The sequence below is a fragment of the Mandrillus leucophaeus genome, unplaced genomic scaffold (assembly GCF_000951045.1).
Source record: "Mandrillus leucophaeus isolate KB7577 unplaced genomic scaffold, Mleu.le_1.0 Scaffold1001, whole genome shotgun sequence".
In the NCBI taxonomy this organism is placed as follows: Eukaryota; Metazoa; Chordata; class Mammalia; order Primates; family Cercopithecidae; genus Mandrillus; species Mandrillus leucophaeus.
In genome coordinates, this window is record NW_012098111.1 from 694,762 (window position 1) to 703,436 (window position 8,675).

An 8,675-nucleotide genomic window follows, 5' to 3' on the forward strand; every position below is an offset into this window, starting at 1 on the left:
ACAGCAAGTCAAGGGCCCATATCACTTTGTTGATCTCGAATAAACACAGATCATTTCCATATTTGGAAATAGGCTGGCCTTTTTTTTTTTTTTTTTTTTTGAGATGGAATTTCACTCTTGTTGCCCAGGCTGGAATGCGATGGCACGATCTTGGCTCACTGCAACCTCCACCTCCCGGGCTCAGGCAATTCTCCTGCCTCAGCCTCCCAAATAGCTGGGAATAACAGGCATGCGTCACCACACCTGGCTAACTTTGTATTTTTAGTAGAGACGGGTTTCATCATGTTGGTTCGGCTGCTCTCAAACTCCTGACCTCAGGTGACCCACCCACCTCGGCCTCCCAAAGTGCTGGGAATACAGGTATGAGCCACCACACCTGGCCTGCCTAAGGCTTTTAAACTAGAGAACTACACACACACACACACACACATAGATCTCATCTCCTGGCATTTGAGCCATCAGCTGGAGAGCTCTGGATGACTATGTGAACTGATGAACTGATGTGTGGACAGTCACAAGGCACACAAGGAGGAACGCCTTGCTGCCGTGCCGTAAGCTGTGGTCCTTGTCCTATATCCTTTTAATAGAATGAAGCCACCTACGGCCTATGATAGTTTCATGGGTCTGAGTGTTTATTTGGACCCAAGAAGACTCCTTGCCTGAGTTTGCTGCCACATGTAATAATATCGTTTCAGTTCATTACTTCCATTTCTTCCTCCACCACAGTTACCAGCAGCAAAAAGGAGTACAGCATTTGTTTCATCTGTTCATGCTCTTGTGTGGCCTCACTCAAACAGCAAAATGGCTAAAAAGGGCAAAGGGAAAGGAAAAGCTAGAGAATAAAAATGAGCAAATTCACAAAAACTGAGCTAACTGTTCCCTCAGGGAGAAGTGAGCACTGCCTACGAGAAACACGCTGCGCTGCCTGTGCTGTGCCTTCCAGAGGCCTCTTCAGCAGAATGAAATGCAAAATCCCTAACCCACAATTCTGCTGGAAATGTGCAAGTGGGCTCATTACTCAGAGCCAAGATAAAGGATAAATCTTTATGAGTACCGTAAGTATGAGTCATAAAAAATAGGAAACATATGTAGGACGTATACACGGTAATAGCACCAAGCCAGAGAAAGTGTTTAGGAAATGTATTTAAGAACACATGACAAAACAGGACGAAAAATTGCCCTTGTACATTGCTCCAAAACACATTAAAAAAAATAACCTCACAGCAAGTCAAGGGCCCATATCACTTTGTTGATCTCGAATAAACACAGATCATTTCCATATTTGGAAATAGGCTGGCCTTTTTTTTTTTTTTTAATGCAAATAGGAGGAGAGCCGAATCAAGAAAAAGTAACTTGGAGTAGACTTTGAAAGATTTTATGATTTGGGAAATTTGAACAGCTTCCAACTAAAATACTGGGAATTAGATCTTAACAGCATTAAAAATGAACAAGAAAGATTCTTTTAGAAAAATAATTGTTCACAATGGTAATATTACCATTTCATTTAGATTTTCACTATCTTAATAACCAGTGGAAAAACAAGTGGAATCTTCAAACCTTACGAAAGCAGGAATCAAAAATAAACAGCAACACATGGGCTGACAACATACTGAGAGCAATCAAGGGCCTGTGTGAAAGCCCTCACGGGGATGCTGGGCTCTGCAGGAAGAACTCGCAGCAAGGAAGAGGCAGAGCCCCCTGGCCAAAAGCACCAAGTGACAATCTGGGGGAGGGGGGTGTTCAGAATAGACGGGAGGGTGATCGGCCCCCAGAAGTCTTTTGGGGCCAGATGACTGAGGCAAAATGTATCATCATTGGAAATTAAGCTCTTCAGTTGCCTTAGATTTTGGAAGACACCCGAATTTAAGACAGCTTGGCAAGGCTAGGAGACACCTACATGCCCAACACAGAATCATGAGTTTCCCAACGGACCTTTGGCTCCCTTGGACCAGGGCTTTCTCCTTTACCTTCAGAAACTGCTGCCTCCCAAGGAAAGCACGGCTTGCACATCCACTGACCTGAGGTTGAGAGGAGGAGCAGAGGAATGTGGAAAGGATTGTTTTTACCTTCATTCAGTGTTAAATTTACCTAGGACTCCCAGAAAGTCAATGCTCTTCAGGAACTATTCTGAGGCAGAAATTTCAATATAACTTCCACCTCACGAAAAAATCCAACCGTAGGCCATTAAAAGACCCCAGGGGCATGGCGAGGGCTGAGAGGTATGATAGCTCACTTTTGACCTTTTGTTGCTCAGGCCTGTCAGCAGTTGCTATACCTCTTTGCTCCTCTCCCCCAAGGCACCTCAGTATGTGCTCACATCACTGGTAGTGAGGCCACACCTCCCTCTGTGAGGGGCACTCACCTTTTAAGAAGACATTGATGCCGCTTCCATGTAAACAGGTCCACAGCCATGGAGTCCCTAACCTGTGGCAAGCCCCGCATTAGGCACAGAGAACCAACAGCCACGTCACCGACTTGCTGGAGCAAATTCAAAATGGATCAGATGTGTGTACATATGTATCAACAAATAGTTAAGCTATAATGGGCACACGGGGACACTTCAGCTCCGGGCAAGAGTTAGGCTATGGCAGCAACCTTGGATCCTAAAGCTGGGCTCTGTCCTTGCCTCACAGTGAGAATCAGTAACACCTCATCTCATTATCTCTCTTATCTTCAAAAGTATCCAAGTCATACCTGTAATTTGCCCCTTTTCCTCCAAGAGATGTACAAATTTCAGGTTCAGCTGAAGGATTCTGTCATTCAGGTGAAAAAAAAAGCCACAAATACAAAGCATTATTGTAGAGTGCTTTGGACTAGAACCCTATCTGTCTAATATCTAGGCCTTGACATTTTAGCCTTTTAGACAAGGCCAAGGAGCTCAGGGACAAGGACTCCTTCAATTAGCCAGCAGTACCATGGAGGTGCCCCGGCGGGCTGGACAGGAAAGCACGGAGAGCACGGCTGCAATGGAAGCCAAAGCAGCAGGTCTTCCAAATACAGACTCAGATGCCTGTGTCTTTAAGACCAGACCCTCATAAATGGATTGCTTCTGCTGGACACCACGCTCTAAATAAACAGACTCTTCTGGCCGACACACAACTTCCTGTAGGATTCTGGTGGGTAAAGCTTGAAAAGGCTGCCAAATCCAATGACCAGCAACTTTTGAGCTGACTTAGAAAACAAGCTACAAAGACTTGAGTCCAGAGTAAACAAAGGAAAAAGCCATATTAAACAGGGAACAAATTACTATATCGGCAGGGATATTTTAAGTACTCACTGAGCAAGAAAACAAAATCAAAGAAATCAAGTTATAAGGTATTTAATAATACATGGTAGAGTAAAATGCCCTCTTTCAGTTAGAGGAATCAAAGTTAATTAATTCCAGCAATATTAAGAATTGGCTGGAGTCACCCCCCACATCATGAGGACAGATCATTCTCAATGGCCCAACTTCAAACCTGGCTCAGATCAAATGAGCTACCCAAGGGAGCTGCATAGAATTGAAAAGCATTTATAGCTTTTTACCCAGCTGACGGAAAGGACTAACTAGTTTACTAGCAGATGACTACAACCCCTCAGAGTAAAGAAGAATGTAACAAAGATTTAGAAATGGACTAGGGAAAGACTGAACAAAGATCTGCAGAGTTTAGAGTAAAAAATAGGATTAATTAAAAGAGATTTAATTAAAAAAATAAAACAAAGTGGTCATACAAAATGGAGGACACCTGCTTAGCTCCAGTGTTGAGGGGCTTGGGGACCAAACACGGAGTCCACTAATAGAATGCAAATCAAATAAAGATGCACTATGCAAATCAAATAAAGATGCACTGTGCAAAAGTCAAGTCATTTAAGAAGACTTTCAGTTATACTTTAAATAACATCCTTGGTGCCGTGCAATAACCCAAATCTGCATAATGCAAAAAAGACCCAAGACCTAGTTCCTGCCCTAAAGCAGTCCACTCACCAGCTGAGTGTGCAGAATTAACACACACGATTCAGCAGCAAGTAATACAATAAAACATATAATTCTACACTGTGGGAAGGCACAGGTTGTGGTAGGGGGATCAAGAAGATTCAGAGCGATGTTCAGAAAAGAAAGAAATGGAGGAGGGTAAAGGAATCAGGTAAGGGTTTGGTAAAGAGCTAAGACCTAAACATAGGCTTCCAATGTGGCAAGAATTGAGAGACTGAAGAAAGAAGTCCAGGTGGAATTAAGAATAAAGGCGTGGGGCAAGGGTTTTAGCTGGTAAGTCCAGGGTGAGCCTCAGGAATCTATACACCAAGGGATCTGAGGCAGGGGCTTCACACACCACACACACTTTGAGAAGCACTGATAGACAACATTAAGTCCAAATCCTTACATGGCCTTTCCAGTCTCATCTTCCACTCAGCCCCAGCCCACCCGCCTCATTGTCTCCATCCTCTATTCCAGGAATTGCCAAGCTCTTCTTGCAAAGGGCCGAATAGTAACTATTTAAAGCTTTGCAGGCCATGCAGGTCTCTGACACAATACTCAACTTTGCCACAGTAGAGAGAAGGCAGCCACAGACAACATATTATCAAATGGGTGTCCTAATAAACTTTAAAAACAGGCATCGGACTGATGAATGCATAAACAAAACGTGGTATAGCCACACAATGAAAAGGAATGAAACAACTGATACATGCTACAACATCGATGAACCTCAAGTGCTTTATGCTGAGTGAAAGAAGCTAGACACAAAAGATCACATATTGCATGATCCCATTCACATGAATGTGCAGAATAGATAAATCTAGAAAGTAGATTAGTGGCTACCTTGGGCTGGTGTTGGGTCGTGGGGGGTACACACAGGGAATGGGAGAGTGACTGTTAATAGATACAAGGTTTCTTCTTAGGGTGATGGAAATGTTGTAAAATTAGATTACAGGCCACTGGTTGCACATTTCTATAAATATACTAAAAACCACTGACTTGTACACTTTAAACAGGTAAACTTTATGGTACGTAAATTATCTCATTAAAGCTATTTTAAAAACAAAAACAGGCAGCAGGTAGAATTCAGTCCTGCCTGGCACCCCTGATCTGTCCACCAGCCATACTGTGTAGGTGAAGAACTTTGCCTGGTGCCCACTCTTCCCTCTGTGTATATTGAGTCCTCCCATCCCTTGGCCCAACAGCGTCGATTTGACTTTTAAGCCCTCCATTAAATGTTCTTTCTTCTGGGAATCCTTCCCTCACTTCCAGACAGAATGAACACACCCTTTGTGGGGCTTCTGTACTTTTTTTTTTTTTTTTTAGATAGCGTCTCGCTCTGTCTCCCAGGCTGCAGTGCAGTGGTGCGATCACGGTTCACTGCAGCCTCAACCTTCCGGGCTCAAGCGATCCTCCTGCCTCAGCCTCCCAAGTAGCTGGGACCACAGGTGCACACTACCATGCCTGGCTGTTTGCATTTTTGATAGAAACAGGGTTTTGCCATATTGCCCAGCCTGGTCTTGAACTCCTGAGCTCAAGCGATCTGCCCGCCTCAGCCTCCCAAAGTGCTAAGATTATAGGCATGAGCCACCACAGCTGGCCTTCTACAAATTTTTAAAATATATTAGTCACATTATTTGTCATGTTTCATTAAATTCATTCTTTCTCAACTCTAATAGGTGCTAAAGACATAAAAATGAGTAAGAATCTGGCAGAGCACCTACCTAGCACACAGTGGGTTCTTAATAGTGATTCATTGAACAGGCCTGTGAATGAATAAACACATCCATTATGAGAGCATTATTTAGAGAAGTTTGGTTTTATGAAGAAGTTCACAAGCTAGACAGAAAGAATCAGGGTCTAAAGCTGAAGAGGCCAGTCCCAGGAGACCAGTTAAGGAGGCTGCAGAGTAAGTGGAGAAAAACAGAGAAATTCAAGGGCAATTGCAGAGGAAATGTCAATAAAACGTGGTGATTGGCCAAATACAGGGTTTAAAGAGAACAGGCAGGCCAGGTGCAGTGGCTTTCGCCTGTAATCCCAGCACTTCGGGAGGCTGAGGCGGGTAGATCACTGGGGGCCAGGAGTTCAAGATCAGCCTGGCCAACATGGTGAAACCCCATCTCTACTAAAAATACAAAAATTAGCTGGGTGTAGTGGCAGATGCCTATAATCCCAGCTACTTGGGAAGCTGAGACAGGAGAATTGCTTGAACTTGGGAGGTGGAGGTTGCAGTCAACCAAGATCGTGCCAAGGCACTCCAGCTTGGGTGAAAGAGCAAGACTCTGTCTCAAAAAAAAAAAAAAAAAAAAAAGAGGATGAGTAAATACAAGATGGTTCAAAAGTTTCAAGATGGAGGGTACTGGTGACATTGATGGGACAGGGAAGCCAGACTGAAAAGCCAGCACTAGGGTCAGGAGAACTGGCCTGGGAGGGTTCTTAAATTCTATTTTAGAGAGAACAAAAATGACTGTTAGCTAGCAGTTGACTGTACCTACACCGGCCCTAAGTGCCACAGAGACATTTCTCAATGGTCAGTGAACCCTCTAAAGAAGTGCTACTAGCTGGGCACAGTGGCTCACATCTGTAATCCCTGCACTTTGGGAGGCTGAGACAGGCAGATCACGAGGTCAAGAGATTGAGACCATCCTGGCCAACATGGTGAAACTCCATCTCTACTAAAATACAAAAATTCGTTGGGCGTGGTGGCACATGCCTGGAGTCCCAGCTACTCAGGAGGCTGAGGCAAGAGAATCGCTTGAACCCAGGAGGCGGAGGTTGCAGTGAGCTGAGATCATGCCACGGCACTCCAGCCTGGTGACAGGGCGAGACTCCGTCTCAAAAAAAAAAAAAATTTAAAAAAAAAAAAAAAAGGTGCTACTATCATCTCCATTTTACAGATGAGGAAACAGAGCTTAGGGAATTAAGTAACTCACCCAAGGTCACACATGAGGAGTGGCAGAACTGAGACTAGCCCTGTATCTAACATGGAAGCGAACCACAGTGACAGTCACTCCTCCAGTCCATATCTTAGGCACCTGGCAGCTTAAGGTGGGACTCAAGAGCTGGGGTGCTTCAGCCATCTGACTGGAGCTCCACTGGAGAAGCCCAGGCACAGTTTTCGGAGTTGTAAGCAAGGAAGTGACAAGCAAAATCCTAAGAACAGACAAGCCACCTTAGGGAGAGGAGGCAGAGGAAAACAGAAAGCCAAGGGCTGTGCCTCAGTCAAGAACCCCTGAGGTCAGGCACACTTGCTCATGCCTGTAAGCTCAGCACTTTGGGAGTCCAAGGCCGGCAGATCACTTGAGCTCAGGAGTTTGAGACCAGCCTGGGGAACATGGTGAAACCCCGTCTCTACAAAAAATGTAAAAATTAGCCGGGCGTGGTGGTGTGCGCCTCTAGTCCCAGCTACTCAAGAGGTTGAGGTGGGAGAATCGCTTGAGGGTGCAGTGAGCTGAGATCACACCACTACACTCCAGCCTGGGCCACAGAGCCAGACCCTGTCTCATGGGAAAAAAAAAAAAAAAAGAAAAGGAAAAAAAAAACCCCTAAGAAGAAAGAGTGAGCAGCTGAGAAAGAAACAGAAAAGCAGATGGAAGGGTAGAATGAGAACCAGGAAACCAAGAGGGAAGTGCCAGAAAGGGAGTGCTTGACAGCACTGGAGGCTTCATAAGCTGGGGAGGAGAAAGAGTAGGGCAGGGAGATGTGTAGAAGCAGCTCTGCAACAGAAGGTGGTGTCCCCAGGGGCTAGTCCAGTGCTGGCACCAAGTTCTTGGTTATAGTGAACATGTTACCGCTACACCCTCTGGCCTGATCCCCCTAAGGTGTTAGGGCTAGGTGGACTCCAGGGACCCTCTAGTCCTAGCAGCCCTTGAGTTGTTCAAAGGGGCATCATCAGGGTCTCCCCAGAGATGAGCTCAGGCTGCAGAGAGGGAAGAAGGGAAAGAAGGACGTACAGATGGTCACTTATTCCAGTGGAGCAAGGGAAGGAAAAGAGAAATAAGCTGACCCAAGGCATCAGAGGGGCCAAGTCATACACGGCCTCTTCATCGTGGAGGAAAGAAAAGTGGAATAATTAAACATGTGTCTAAATGTACACAGAAATATTTAGAAAACACCATGGAAGGAGTGATTGAAGGCAATATAATAAATACTTCTGCAGAATTTAAGTATTTAAATCAGCTATTAGCAGTTAAGTTTCCTTTTACTCTCAAACGGCATGTCAAGAAGCAGATAAGCAATGGCAAGGAGAAGGCTCAAGCTGGGAAACTGGAGACACTGCAGACACACGCACTGGGCCTTTGCCCAGTCCGCACATCTGCGTCTCAGATTTGCAGACCTGCTCCTGACTTGGGTCCACTGCTTTTTTTTTTTTAATACTCTCCCAAAAGTTCTAAGAGTAAAATGTCACATTTTTAAATCAGAGCGTGCTCTTGTAAAAACATTGTCTAACAACACTTTCAGGAAATTATATAATTTTTTTTAAGTCAAGGGCAGTTACCATGGCAACAGTAGTACGGGTCAGGGTTCTAACCCTAACCTCCATAAAGACAAAACACCATACTGGCTGGAAAATGCTGCTGCTGGACAAATTTTAAAAGAGTTCGGCCGGGCACAGTGGCTCACGCCTGTAATCCCAGCACTTTGGGAGGCCAAGGCTGACAGATCACAAGGTCAAGAGATCGAGGACATCCCGGCCGACATGGTGAAACCCCGTCTCTAC

The 8,675-nt window shown here is 44.9% G+C and overlaps 1 protein-coding gene across 3 annotated transcripts in view; it reads right to left on the bottom strand.

Annotated features, from left to right (window-relative positions):
- The window catches only part of TGFBR3 (transforming growth factor, beta receptor III), a 245,589-nt gene that overhangs the window by 109,480 nt on the left and 127,434 nt on the right, over nucleotides 1–8,675 (bottom strand). The gene's annotated exons all lie outside the window — the stretch shown is intronic.